Source organism: Spea bombifrons, chromosome 1 (assembly GCF_027358695.1).
Source record: "Spea bombifrons isolate aSpeBom1 chromosome 1, aSpeBom1.2.pri, whole genome shotgun sequence".
In the NCBI taxonomy this organism is placed as follows: domain Eukaryota; kingdom Metazoa; phylum Chordata; class Amphibia; order Anura; family Pelobatidae; genus Spea; species Spea bombifrons.
Genome location: NC_071087.1, coordinates 66,782,716 through 66,798,474, shown reverse-complemented (window position 1 = coordinate 66,798,474; position 15,759 = coordinate 66,782,716).

Below are 15,759 nucleotides of genomic sequence, written 5' to 3'. Positions count from 1 at the left end.
GATGCTGTAGAAGCATTTAAATACTTAAAAGGGAATTAACAAAGTAGAAGAGGCAAGCTTATTTAAAAGGAAGAACAATGTTAGAACAACAGGTCATAGTCTAAACCTAGAGGGTCTGAGGCTTAGGGGCAATTTAAGTGTCAAGTTAACCCTTTAAGGCTGAAGACTCGTGGGGTTATGTTTGAGTGTGGGAGTAGGGCACTTTAGGATTTCTGGGGAGACTCCTTACCTGCTTGCCCAGTCCCTTGTCTGGGGAGCACAGGGTGAACGGAAAACCCCGTCTGGTCTGTTGGAACCAGACTCCCATGCACTAGCCGGCCATGGGGGGTCTGCAAGCCAGGAAACACTCGATGCGCCTGACCGGGACCTAGCCACAAATTCATGGAACTGTGCGGCAGCTAGGGACCGCGGCGATGCCTGCCGACAATTGGAACAGCGTCGTTACGGATGCTCTTTTGAGGGTACATTAAGCTTGTGGTGGGCAATACTTGGTGATGGTTACAGAGAGGGAGCTCGTTTGGGAACCGTGGTTTAATTACCAATTTCTAGGACTGGGGTCTACCCAGCAGCGGCTGTGGTACTCTGCCCGGCTACCGCATGGACTATTCCCTGGCGTGGTCCTCGCTTTGATATCAAGTTGGTTGCATTTTTGTTCCCGATCCTTGGCGTTGCTGACCTTCCTTTTGCTCAGCGATTCGAATTTGTTTCCGTCCTGTGTATGACCCGGTCCGCCTGACTACGCGCTCTGGAATTTAACCCCTGTTCATCTGACTAGCCATCTAGTGGATGACCTTTGGCCCGCCTGACGTCCCGCTCTGGTTGTGATTCTGAGCTTGACTACATTTGTTTTTTTTGGGGTTTCACTAATTTAGCGAATCGTGCCCCAGACATGCTTTTCCCATTCTCTGTGGTATTCGCGCCGTTTCAGAAACTTCACCTGGCATACTCAAGAACTATCATTTTAACATATTTATCTACTTATTCTGGAGCCTCCTCACTGTTAGGATCATCGGTACCCTGGTGGACGTTACTTGGGGTTTTTCCACTTGTACTGTTTTGCTGGGAGAAGAACTTTTGCGGCGAGTTCTCCGGCAAACGGTAGACGAGACAAGAACAATAGTACGGGTGCCGGCATTGTAAATACCCGTCTGGATCTGTGTCACACAGAAAGTTGGTGACAAAGGTGTTCCTTTTGCTATTGTCATTGAACACATTCAGCTAACGACTGTGTTTGCTTTAGTTTTAATAGATGTGTTAAATGAGTTAGATGTGTTTTTACAATAAATAACTGAAACATTTGATGTCTATTTCACAGTAACACCAAATTTCAATGACATAAAATCAAATTGGTAGTCCAAAAGTAAGTTTCATTAGCACAGCATTGTAGAGTTTTTGGAATAATACCATTTTAACTAAAGGTGATAGTAATTTGAAAGAATTACTCATAGACAGCAACAATTATGAGAACAAACCTTTTTATTTAATAGTAAACATTGTATGGATAGTTTAAAGATGGAGCTGCCTCTGGACTCACGAAGAGTCATTCTTCAGCACGGAGGAAAGAAAAAACCTTGTTTTATTGAAGGAAATCTCTGGGAAGCCATGGCTCGAAGAACTGCCCCTCCCTCTGGGCACTAAGAGGCTAACTCTGACTAGTACTAAAATGTAAAGAATTTTTTTCTTAAAATGTCATAGCAACAAGAAATACATAGACATGTTGACAGTCTTCAAATCTGTTGATGGAAACCTGACGCTCTGCGGATCTCTTTGCCGGGGAGCCGACACTCCGCAGATCATTTTGCCAGGTAGCCAGCTGTCTTGAGATGGTCCTTCAAAAGTGTTTGCGCTCTGTGTGTGTGTGGAGAGCCAGCGTAACATATGAGACTTCTACTATGATGACACAATGATAGCTGGCAGGAGAGGTTCCATTGGTCACAAAGCACGGTGAAGCATATAACTAAATACTACAGCTTTATTTAAAAAAACAAAATTTGCAAATGTAAATCACAAAGATGCTAATCCATTAATTTTATTGAAAAGACTACATTTTACATTTCCTTTTAAGTGACATTTTAATGTGATATTTGAAACTATGAGGATTTACCTTTTTACTTTTAATTTGAGGCCCCCTGGTGTTGAAGATGTGAGAGGAGACCAAGTGAAATGTGGGAAGGGAGAGCTAAACAGATATGCTTGGTGGTTTGGAGATGTCTTTCCATGCATATATGTTTCTTTTTAGTAAACCCCATGGAATAACTTTATGAAGTGTACTAAACAGCATTCAATGGAGGGTGGACCCTAAAGGTCAGAAAGGAGTTGTTTTGCTTTTTTTCAAGAGTTATAGAGCATCCCTTTCCTTTAGTTTGCTCCTTGTTGGAGTCCCTTCCTGAGCATAATCGCTTGACACAATGCAGTCTATTCAAGGTCAGATTGCACACTGTTCCTGCAACATTTCTACAGGTGGAGCGCTATGATACAATTGTAACAGAATATAACAAAATAGTATTATCACAAAAGTAAAACATGATACTTAAGTAAACTGTTAGATGGTCCTGAAGAGCTTCATTTGAGAATACAATTTATCTTCCTCTTCTTTTTCCTCAAAATATCAGGGTATTATAAAATAGAAAAAAACAAACATCGCACACACTGTGTGATACGATTTTAAATACACAATCTCCCCCTCTGTAGTTCCACTCACAGATTAAAATACTGCTCAGTATATCGGCTTGTCTTTTTTTCTTTTCTTTTTTCAGATCCCAACCTCCAACATATAGTAGATGGCGCTGGCTCATACCGTAGAAAGCACAAGGGAAATACGATATAGTGTAACACGTTTTTAATCATATAAAATTGAAAAAGATTAAAAAAGGCCTACTCTTAGCTGTGGTGACTACTCTCACGAGAGTCACCACAGCTAAAAAATGACTTTTTCTCACTTTTGCTAAAAATAATGAAAAAAACCTGCTAAATAGATTATACTGTTTGTCTTGAGTTTTGTTTAGAAATACCCAATGTTTTTTTTGTTGTTGTTGCCTTTTTGTGCACATTATTTCCCCCCCATGGTATGAGGGCATAAATTGAATTGACATAAATTGACATAATATTTTGGAGGGCTTAATGGCATTATTGGGATTTTAAAAAGTGAATGGCAGCGGTGGGAATCGAACCCACGCTCTCATTGAGACTGGAGCCCGCCTCCTCCAGTGCCGTCTACCAGTAGGCCACGCTGCCTTACATCAACTGTCACTTGTGGTTGTCATTTAGTACCTTCCTGTGTCTTGTGAACGATCAGTGCAGACATGTATATATATATATATATATATATATATATATATATATATATAGATAGATAGATATAGATATATATCTATCTATATATATATATATATAGATATATATCTATATATATATATATATATATATATATAGATATATATCTATATATATATATATATATATATATATATATATAGATATATATCTATATATATATATATATATATATATATATATATATATATATATATATATATATATCTATATATATATATATGCACAATGTCTATCCCTCACATGCTTAAACTCCTTCACTCTATTAACCTCTACCACTTCTGTTGCAAGGCTATTCCATGCATCCACAACCTTTGTAAAGTAATATTTCCTGATTTGCCCCTCTAATTTAAATCTATGTCCTTTGGTTTTGATAGTTTCTCTTCTTTTAAATATACTCTCCTCCTTTATCTGGCTGATTCCCTTTATGTATTTACATGTTTTTAATCACATACCGCCCAAACCCCTTTCCTTTCATACAGACCCAACCTCAACATCAACTATTTTATGCATTCCCCTTGGGTTTTTATGCCCCAGGGGCATTATCTTGCACTTATCCACATAAAACACCAGTTGCCACGGCTCCTGAGTGTTTTTATAGTTTACCTAAATCATTTGGCATTTGGCTTAGCCCTCCAGGAACATTAATATAGCAAAAATACACATATAATTAACTTTATATGCCTGTGTGTTTGATTCCATACACGTGTTAGCAAAGGTGTGCGGCTGAAACACCTAAACTCAATAATTAGGAGGGGTGTCCCAATCCCTAGAAGGTAGAAGGTAAGCAGGCATTGCAAGAGTGAGAATCTGACTATACACACCTAGAACCCTGGAGCTCAGACCCTGAGTGTTCCAGGTATCGGCGGGATAGGCAGTGGTATTAAGCTATGGGGTTTGCATATAACGACCAATACTAGTACAAAGGGTGATATCCATAATCATTAGTATTAAAAACCATAAGTGTACCTACAGCATTAATATGTTCAGTGAAGCAAGCATGTAGGATCTGAAGACAATTTAGTTTCAAAGATGTATTTTGTTCTGAAACAACTTCAAAGGAACAGTGTGTCTTACAGCACTTTCTTTCTTTGCTTGGCGTTTAAAAAGAGGGTGTGGGTAACTGGGTGATATATTATTTGGGCAAGAGTGAGATCAAGGTTCTTTTTATGAGCTAAGAAATCCTAGTACAATAAAGTATGAAGAAAATGGAACTAATCCTCAAAAGAACCAAAGTAAGCAGATGGCTTGTCAAGTTTGTACATAACCATAGTTTATGAACCTCCTAAGAGACTGTAAGCTCACAAGACCAGGGATCTCTTTTCCTTCTTTACCAGATTCCTGAAATACATACATCGCCTACATAGCCGTGGTGACTACTCTCACGAGAGTCACTAACAATGCATAGAGTCCGTCTCTAGCAAAGGTTTGCTCTTTAACCCCTTCGAGACAAAGGCTGATTTTACTTTTTTGTACCCTTTGTGACAATGGCCTTTTTAACATTTCTGCGCTGCTTGTGTTTAGCTGTAATTTTCTTCTTTCCCGTTTACTGAACCCACACACATTAGATATTGTTTTTTTCAGGACAAGAAGGGCTTTCTTTAGATGACATTGTTTTGATTGTATCATATTATTTACTATTAAAAAAATTATAAAATATGGTGAAAAATTTAGAAAAAAATGACTGTTTCTAACTTTTAGTTGAAAAATCTTTTACTCATCTATAAAAGGTAATGAAAAAAACTGCTAAATAGATTCTACTATTTGTCCTGAGTTTAGAAATACCCAATGTTTTTATGTTTTTTTGCTTTTTTCTACCCATTATGGGGCAATAAGTACAGGTAGCGTTTTGCTATTTCAAAGCCATTTTTTCCAAATCTGGTAATTCTTCCCCCCTTGTGCCATTTCGGGTGTCTTTGAACCCGGCCAATGCAATTTACCCCATCAAGTCATATATTTTTGAAAACTAGACAGCCCAGGGTATTCCAAATGCTAGTATTTTAACTCTTTCCATGCACCATATCTACCACCAGTCTTTGTCAAACTTTATGGTAGTCATTTTTTTGCATTTGTTTTGTCATACACATTTTACTTCAGGTATGAATTAAAATGTTCTCGTTTATGTCACTATCACAAAACACCCCAATATGTGTTCAGCAACATCTCCTGAGCGCAGCGATACCCCACATGAATGATTTTGCCTGGCTGTTTGGGGGCAAAAGGGCCACATTTGGGGCATGCGCATTTTTCAATGTTGCACTTTGGCATTTGGGGATCCACTGCCCATGCCCTATTTGGTACATCTTTGAGCCGGGCCATTTCAGTGTGCCCAATAAACCCATATATTTTTGAAAACTAGACACCCCAGGGTATTTCAAATGCTAGTATTTTAACTCTTTCCATGCACCATATCTACCACCAGTCTTTGTCAAACTTTGTGGTAGTCATTTGTTTGCATTTGGTTTTCCACACACATTTTAATTCAGGTATGAATTAAAATGTTCTCGTATATGTCACTATCACAAAACACCCCAATATGTGTTCAGCAACATCTCCTGAGCGCAGCGATACCTCACATGAATGATTTTGCCTGGCTGTTTTGGGGCAAAAGGGCCACATTTGGGGCATGCGCTTTTTTCAATGTTGAACTTTGGCATTTGGGATCCACTGCCCATGCCCTATTTGGTACATCTTTGAGCCGGGCCATTTCAGTGTGCCCAACAAAACCATATATTTTTCAAAACTAGACACCACAGGGTATTTTAAATGCTGGTATTTTAACTCTTTGCATGCACACATTTTACCACCAGCATTTTTTCAAAGTTTGCAGTAATATTTTTGTGTGTGTATTTTTCCCACACACACCTACTTTATGTATGAATTTACAGCTCCTGGTATATGCCGCTGTCACACGACACCCCATAATGTGTTCAGCAACATCTCCTGAGTGCAGTGATACCCCACATGCATGGGTGTGTCATTTTTTGGGGGAACTAAAAGGCCACATTTGGTACGTGTGCATTTTTCTAATTGGAAATTAGATGTGTGGCCATCCTTCCCCCCGTGTTAATTGGGACGTTGTTGAACCTGGCCCATTCAATTTACCCCATCAAATCATACATTTTTTAAAAGTAGACACCCCACGGGCATTTAATATGCCAGTATTTTAACTCTTTCCATGCGAGAATTGTTTTAAGCTAATATGCTAATTTTAGGACTTGCTCACAAAAATATATTTTTTATATATATATTTTTTTTATTATTATTATTTTTTTTTAAAAAAATTTTAACATTTTTTTTCAACTTGGAGGTTCCCCTGATAGTGACATCAGTGGGAAATGATTTTTACATTTTACTGTTTTTTTACTATTTTTTTCTAATTATTATTAATTTTATTTTATTTTTTAATTTATTTTTACTAATCACACTGTGATTAGAAAGCTGGGCTCCATTGACTTGCATGGTGAATGCAGTACCTGTATTCAACCTGCAAGTGGAGCCAAAGTTCTCTAGATGGTCTGGACCATCTAGCGAACTTTTAAAATTTGTGGTTCCTGTTACAGGACGGCGGCCATCTTCCTTGATGGCGAAGATTGCCGGCAGCTGCGGCTGTGACCGCTCTCCGGAGCGGTCACAGCCCATCAAAAGGTTAGTGTTTGGTGTCGCTGGATGCCTCCTGATCGAGGCATTCCAGCGACACCATTTAAGTTTAGGAGGCGATCGTCGATCGCCTCCTAAACGCTTTTAAAACGGGCGTCCGCCGCCATACAAAGTATGGCGGATGTTGACGCCCCGTGGAGGGGCCAGAGATGGCCCCTTCGTGCCGATCGCGGCGTTGCTGAATGCCTCGAGGTCGAGGCATTCAGCAACGCTTTTTGGGTGCAGAAAGCGATAGCAGATCGCTTTCTGCACCCGTTTAAAGACGTGCCGGTCCTGGCACGTCAATTGTCGTAAAGCACATGCTTTTCCGTGCCGTGCCAGGACCGGCAATTGTCATTAAGGGGTTAAAGACAAAATCTTTTTGTTTTGTTTTTTAAAATCCTCATGGAATGTTGACAACGCTTTATAGAATGTTACTTACATAAAAATATATGGTTTTTAGTAATTAGCTAAAAGCTTCCAATGTTAAGCTTACCTCTGCTGCCCACTTCTGTAATGTCCTTTGTCTCTGTTGTGGTTGGTCAAACTGGTGACCAACAGTGCAGGCACCGGCAGTGCATATACCTGTTTGGATTAACAGAAAGTGGGTGACAAAGACGGTTTCCTTAGCTTTTGCAGAACTAATCCAGGAGTCCTGGTCAACGGAGCTGATACCAAGGAGAAATATAAGAAGAAGAGAAGAAGTGGAGCTGGCTGAAAGAAGACGCGCTGGGGCCAGCGGACAAGGTAGAGCAACTTTTTTCTTATTTAGAAAGAACTATTCATTAACAATGATTATGAGAATAGTCAAAGCTTTTTTTTCTTTATCATTTTAAATATTGGCTGAATGGGTGAGGTGGTGGCCACGATGGGGTCCTGCTTGGTGCATAATGTCCCTCTTGTGTAGCAGATTTAGTCGTTTACAAGATAGAAATTATCAGGAAAGACTAAAGTATCTTAATATATATATAGCTTGGAGTAAAGAAGATGATCGGAGATGCAATAGAAGCATTTAAATACTTAAAAGGGAATTAACAAAGTAGAAGAGGCAAGCTTATTTAAAAGGAAGAACAATGTTAGGACAACAGGTCATAGTCTAAACCTAGAGGGTCTGAGGCTTAGGGGCAATTTAAGTGTCAAGTTAACCCTTTAAGGCTGAAGACTCGTGGGGTTATGTTTGAGTGTGGGAGTAGGGCACTTTAGGATTTCTGGGGAGACTCCTTACCTGCTTGCCCAGTCCCTTGTCTGGGGAGCACAGGGTGAACGGAAAACCCCGTCTGGTCTGTTGGAACCAGACTCCCATGCACTAGCCGGCCATGGGGGGTCTGCAAGCCAGGAAACACTCGATGCGCCTGACCGGGACCTAGCCACAAATTCATGGAACTGTGCGGCAGCTAGGGACCCCGGCGATGCCTGCCGACAATTGGAACAGCGTCGTTACGGATGCTCTTTTGAGGGTACATTAAGCTTGTGGTGGGCAATACTTGGTGATGGTTACAGAGAGGGAGCTCGTTTGGGAACCGTGGTTTAATTACCAATTTCTAGGACTGGGGTCTACCCAGCAGCGGCTGTGGTACTCTGCCCGGCTACCGCATGGACTATTCCCTGGCGTGGTCCTCGCTTTGATATCAAGTTGGTTGCATTTTTGTTCCCGATACTTGGCGTTGCTGACCTTCCTTTTGCTCAGCGATTCGAATTTGTTTCCGTCCTGTGTATGACCCGGTCCGCCTGACTACGCGCTCTGGAATTTAACCCCTGTTCATCTGACTAGCCATCTAGTGTATGACCTTTGGCCCGCCTGACGTCCCGCTCTGGTTGTGATTCTGAGCTTGACTACATTTGTTTTTTTTGGGGTTTCACTAATTTAGCGAATCGTGCCCCAGACACGATTTTCCCATTCTCTGTGGTATTCGCGCCGTTTCAGAAACTTCACCTGGCATACTCAAGAACTATCATTTTAACATATTTATCTACTTATTCTGGAGCCTCCTCACTGTTAGGATCATCGGTACCCTGGTGGACGTTACTTGGGGTTTTTCCACTTGTACTGTTTTGCTGGGAGAAGAACTTTTGCGGCGAGTTCTCCGGCAAACGGTAGACGAGACAAGAACAATAGTACGGGTGCCGGCATTGTAAATACCCGTCTGGATCTGTGTCACACAGAAAGTTGGTGACAAAGGTGTTCCTTTTGCTATTGTCATTGAACACATTCAGCTAACGACTGTGTTTGCTTTAGTTTTAATAGATGTGTTAAATCAGTTAGATGTGTTTTTACAATAAATAACTAAAACATTTGATGTCTATTTCACAGTAACACCAAATTTCAATGACATAAAATCAAATTGGTAGTCCAAAAGTAAGTTTCATTAGCACAGCATTGTAGACTTTTTGGAATAATACCATTTTAACTAAAGGTGATAGTAATTTGAAAGAATTACTCATAGACAGCAACAATTATGAGAACAAACCTTTTTATTTAATAGTAAACATTGTATGGATAGTTTAAAGATGGAGCTGCCTCTGGACTCACGAAGAGTCATTCTTCAGCACGGAGGAAAGAAAAAACCTTGTTTTATTGAAGGAAATCTCTGGGAAGCCATGGCTCGAAGAACTGCCCCTCCCTCTGGGCACTAAGAGGCTAACTCTGACTAGTACTAAAATGTAAAGAATTTTTTTCTTAAAATGTCATAGCAACAAGAAATACATAGACATGTTGACAGTCTTCAAATCTGTTGATGGAAACCTGACGCTCTGCGGATCTCTTTGCCGGGGAGCCGACACTCCGCAGATCATTTTGCCAGGTAGCCAGCTGTCTTGAGATGGTCCTTCAAAAGTGTTTGCACTCTGTGTGTGTGTGGAGAGCCAGCGTAACATATGAGACTTCTACTATGATGACACAATGATAGCTGGCAGGAGAGGTTCCATTGGTCACAAAGCACGGTGAAGCATATAACTAAATACTACAGCTTTATTTAAAAAAACAAAATTTGCAAATGTAAATCACAAAGATGCTAATCCATTAATTTTATTGAAAAGATTACATTTTACATTTCCTTTTAAGTGACATTTTAATGTGATATTTGAAACTATGAGGATTTACCTTTTTACTTTTAATTTGAGGCCCCCTGGTGTTGAAGATGTGAGAGGAGACCAAGTGAAATGTGGGAAGGGAGAGCTAAACAGATATGCTTGGTGGTTTGGAGATGTCTTTCCATGCATATATGTTTCTTTTTAGTAAACCCCATGGAATAACTTTATGAAGTGTACTAAACAGCATTCAATGGAGGGTGGACCCTAATGGTCAGAAAGGAGTTGTTTTGCTTTTTTTTCTAGAGTTATAGAGCATCCCTTTCCTTTAGTTTGCTCCTTGTTGGAGTCCCTTCCTGAGCATAATCGCTTGACACAATGCAGTCTATTCAAGGTCAGATTGCACACTGTTCCTGCAACATTTCTACAGGTGGAGCGCTATGATACAATTGTAACAGAATATAACAAAATAGTATTATCACAAAAGTAAAACATGATACTTAAGTAAACTGTTAGATGGTCCTGAAGAGCTTCATTTGAGAATACAATTTATCTTCCTCTTCTTTTTCCTCAAAATATCAGGGTATTATAAAATAGAAAAAAACAAACATCGCACACACTGTGTGATACGATTTTAAATACACAATCTCCCCCTCTGTAGTTCCACTCACAGATTAAAATACTGCTCAGTATATCGGCTTGTCTTTTTTTCTTTTCTTTTTTCAGATCCCAACCTCCAACATATAGTAGATGGCGCTGGCTCATACCGTAGAAAGCACAAGGGAAATACGATATAGTGTAACACGTTTTTAATCATATAAAATTGAAAAAGATTAAAAAAGGCCTACTCTTAGCTGTGGTGACTACTCTCACGAGAGTCACCACAGCTAAAAAATGACTTTTTCTCACTTTTGCTAAAAATAATGAAAAAAACCTGCTAAATAGATTATACTGTTTGTCTTGAGTTTTGTTTAGAAATACCCAATGTTTTTTTTGTTGTTGTTGCCTTTTTGTGCACATTATTTTCCCCCCATGGTATGAGGGCATAAATTGAATTGACATAAATTGACATAATATTTTGGAGGGCTTAATGGCATTATTGGGATTTTAAAAAGTGAATGGCAGCGGTGGGAATCGAACCCACGCTCTCATTGAGACTGGAGCCCGCCTCCTCCAGTGCCGTCTACCAGTAGGCCACGCTGCCTTACATCAACTGTCACTTCTGGTTGTCATTTAGTACCTTCCTGTGTCTTGTGAACGATCAGTGCAGACATGTATATATATATATATATATATATATATATATATATATATATATATCTATATATATATATAGATATATATATATATATATATATATATGCACAATGTCTATCCCTCACATGCTTAAACTCCTTCACTCTATTAACCTCTACCACTTCTGTTGCAAGGCTATTCCATGCATCCACAACCTTTGTAAAGTAATATTTCCTGATTTGCCCCTCTAATTTAAATCTATGTCCTTTGGTTTTGGTAGTTTCTCTTCTTTTAACCCCTTCAGGACCGGGATTTTTAAGCTAGGGTGTCGCTAAAGGACCGGAGCCGTTTTTGTGTTTTTGCCATGTCTTTCTTCAACTGTAATTTCTCTCTTATCAAGTGGTGCACCCACACAAATCATATATTGTTTTTTTCAGCACAAGTAAGGCTTTCATTTGAAACCATATTAAGCTGGGTAATACATTGTTTTATTTGAAATAAACTGGAAAAAGTGGGGAAAAAATGAAAAAAACGCATTTTTTTACAGTTTTGTATACATACAAATTGTACACACATTGAACCAATGGGAAAAAATTATCCCAAATATATTCATTAAGTTGTCCTGATTTGGAAACCACCCAACATGGCCAGGATTTTTATCTATTTTGACCAGTATAGGGGAAAATATTGCAAGGCATGCATTACGTTTTTGAAATGTAATTTTTTTCAAATTTGGCATGGTAGTCTAATAACTGCAATAGTTGTCACATATACTGATTATCCCCCCAAAATTATATGTTTATGAACAGTAGATAAGTCAAGGTGTACAACTAGGGTCATTTTGACACTTTTCAAACAGGGATTTTATCGCCAATTGCTGCCAAATTTTGAGGTATTTTTATATTTTTGGGTTTTTTTTGCATATGTTGCAATGTTGCTTTAGATTTTATATTATATTTTGTATAGAATATGTGCAACTGCAGAAAAAAACACCAAATTGTGTTCACCAACATCCCCCGGTTCCAACAAGGCCTCACATGCATGGTTCATGCAATTTTTGAGGAAGCTATGAGGGCAAAACTGGAACATGCGCATTTTCGTTTTCACATTTGGAATTTTCAGAAATTGGTTTCCTGGGCCCATATCCCATTTGGGACATTTTGGAAGCCCCCCAATGTAAATTACCCCATAAAAGTATATATTTATGAACAGTAGACAAGTCAAGGTGTTCAACTAGGGTAGTTTTGACAGTTTTCAGTTAGCCATTTCTTCACTGATGTCTGCCAAAGTTCACAGGGGAATTATTTTATTGCGTTTTTAACGCATACATTTCAATGTTGCACTGAATTTCTTGCACACCATAAGTGCAACAGTGGAAGAAAACACCACATTTTGTTCACCAACATCCCATGAGTCCAACAAGGCCTCACATGCATGGTTCATGCATTTTTTGAGGAAGCTATGAGGGCAAAACTGGAACATGTGCATTAACATTTTTTTAAATATTTTTTTTTATCAGATTGCTTGTAAGTGACAGGTTTAGGCCGCTGACATCAATCAGGGAGACCGATCAATAATCAGCGACTTAAAATGTCACCGACAAGTGATCAGGTAATAATTATGATTTTTTAATTTATTAATAATTTGTGTTTTTTCATAATTACCCTAGATGACCTCTCTCTCTTTGTAGAGCAGGGTCATCCGTGGGCTGCCATAATGATCCGATCACTCCTATTGGCCAGGAGCGATCTGATCAGCCCAGCATTTGACCTGGAAGCACCCTGGACTTTCAGGTCAGTGCTGGTTTTTTTTTTATTATTATTATTATTTTATTAATTTTTTTAATTTTTTTTATTATTATTATTTTTTACATTTTTTTTAACTCTTTCAATGCTGATGCTCCATTGAAGCACAGCATTGACTGGTATTTAGTCCCCACAAGCTTGTGGGGACTAATATTAACCCTTGCAATGCTGCGATGGGGGGTCATACACAATCGCAGCATTGAAGGGGTTAATTGAGGAAGAGGGGGGTAGGGGTTAACTGAGGAAGGGTGAGGGTGGGGGGGCTGGTCTCCACACTCATGTGGAGACCAAAGAACCCTGTCTCCCTGTCCCTGAAGCTGCCTCTGGCAGCTGGGACACAATCTCCAACAGACTGGAGATTGTAGGGGAGGAGTCTCTCTGATCAGTTCTACAGGACTGATCAGAGGACTTCTGGGGGCTCGTTTTTGCTGTTGCTGGTCTGCCTGGGTTTCCAGGCAGACCACCAGCAGCAGAGCCCCCTACAAAACGGGAATTAACCCCTTCAATGCCGCGATTGCGGCATTGAATGCCGCGATTGCGGCATTGAAGGGGTTAACGCTGCACTGACGCTCTCATGGAGCGATCAGGCAGCTGGGGGGTGTTGTGTCAGGTCCCCACACTTGTGTGGGGACCCATTCAACACCCCCCCCCCTTCCCTGAAGCTGCCTGTGGCAGCTGAAACCGCGATTGCAGATCTTTCTGCAATCGCTGTTTCTGCCTACAAAATCACTCCGTGGGAGTGATCGTAGGCTTGGGGGCGGGTTTAGAGAGGCTGTGCTGTCTGCCCAGGACTCCTGGGCAGACAGCAGCAGCAGCGCCTCCACGATCACCGCGATCGTGGTGATGTGGGGGCGTTTTTTGGAGGCGACGTACCTGGTACGTCCCGGTCTACCGGTGACCAGTAACCAGGAAGTACCAGGTACGTCCCGGTGCTGAAGGGGTTAAATATACTCTCCTCCTTTATCTGGCTGATTCCCTTTATGTATTTACATGTTTTTAATCACATACCGCCCAAACCCCTTTCCTTTCATACAGACCCAACCTCAACATCAACTATTTTATGCATTCCCCTTGGGTTTTTATGCCCCAGGGGCATTATCTTGCACTTATCCACATAAAACACCAGTTGCCACGGCTCCTGAGTGTTTTTATAGTTTACCTAAATCATTTGGCATTTGGCTTAGCCCTCCAGGAACAGTAATATAGCAAAAATACACATATAATTAACTTTATATGCCTGTGTGTTTGATTCCATACACGTGTTAGCAAAGGTGTGCGGCTGAAACACCTAAACTCAATAATTAGGAGGGGTGTCCCAATCCCTAGAAGGTAGAAGGTAAGCAGGCATTGCAAGAGTGAGAATCTGACTATACACACCTAGAACCCTGGAGCTCAGACCCTGAGTGTTCCAGGTATCGGCGGGATAGGCAGTGGTATTAAGCTATGGGGTTTGCATATAACGACCAATACTAGTACAAAGTGTGATATCCATAATCATTAGTATTAAAAACCATAAGTGTACCTACAGCATTAATATGTTCAGTGAAGCAAGCATGTAGGATCTGAAGACAATTTAGTTTCAAAGATGTATTTTGTTCTGAAACAACTTCAAAGGAACAGTGTGTCTTACAGCACTTTCTTTCTTTGCTTGGCGTTTAAAAAGAGGGTGTGGGTAACTGGGCGATATATTATTTGGGCAAGAGTGAGATCAAGGTTCTTTTTATGAGCTAAGAAATCCTAGTACAATAAAGTATGAAGAAAATGGAACTAATCCTCAAAAGAACCAAAGTAAGCAGATGGCTTGTCAAGTTTGTACATAACCATAGTTTATGAACCTCCTAAGAGACTGTAAGCTCACAAGACCAGGGATCTCTTTTCCTTCTTTACCAGATTCCTGAAATACATACATCGCCTACATAGCCGTGGTGACTACTCTCACGAGAGTCACTAACAATGCATAGAGTCCGTCTCTAGCAAAGGTTTGCTCTTTAAAGACAAAATCTTTTTGTTTTGTTTTTTAAAATCCTCATGGAATGTTGACAACGCTTTATAGAATGTTACTTACATAAAAATATATGGTTTTTAGTAATTAGCTAAAAGCTTCCAATGTTAAGCTTACCTCTGCTGCCCACTTCTGTAATGTCCTTTGTCTCTGTTGTGGTTGGTCAAACTGGTGACCAACAGTGCAGGCACCGGCAGTGCATATACCTGTTTGGATTAACACAGAAAGTGGGTGACAAAGACGGTTTCCTTAGCTTTTGCAGAACTAATCCAGGAGTCCTGGTCAACGGAGCTGATACCAAGGAGAAATATAAGAAGAAGAGAAGAAGTGGAGCTGGCTGAAAGAAGACGCGTTGGGGCCAGCGGACAAGGTAGAGCAACTTTTTTCTTATTTAGAAAGAACTATTCATTAACAATGATTATGAGAATAGTCAAAGCTTTTTTTTCTTTATCATTTTAAATATTGGCTGAATGGGTGAGGTGGTGGCCACGATGGGGTCCTGCTTGGTGCATAATGTCCCTCTTGTGTAGCAGATTTAGTCGTTTACAAGATAGAAATTATCAGGAAAGACTAAAGTATCTTAATATATATATATATATAGCTTGGAGTAAAGAAGATGATCGGAGATGCAATAGAAGCATTTAAATACTTAAAAGGGAATTAACAAAGTAGAAGAGGCAAGCTTATTTAAAAGGAAGAACAATGTTAGGACAACAG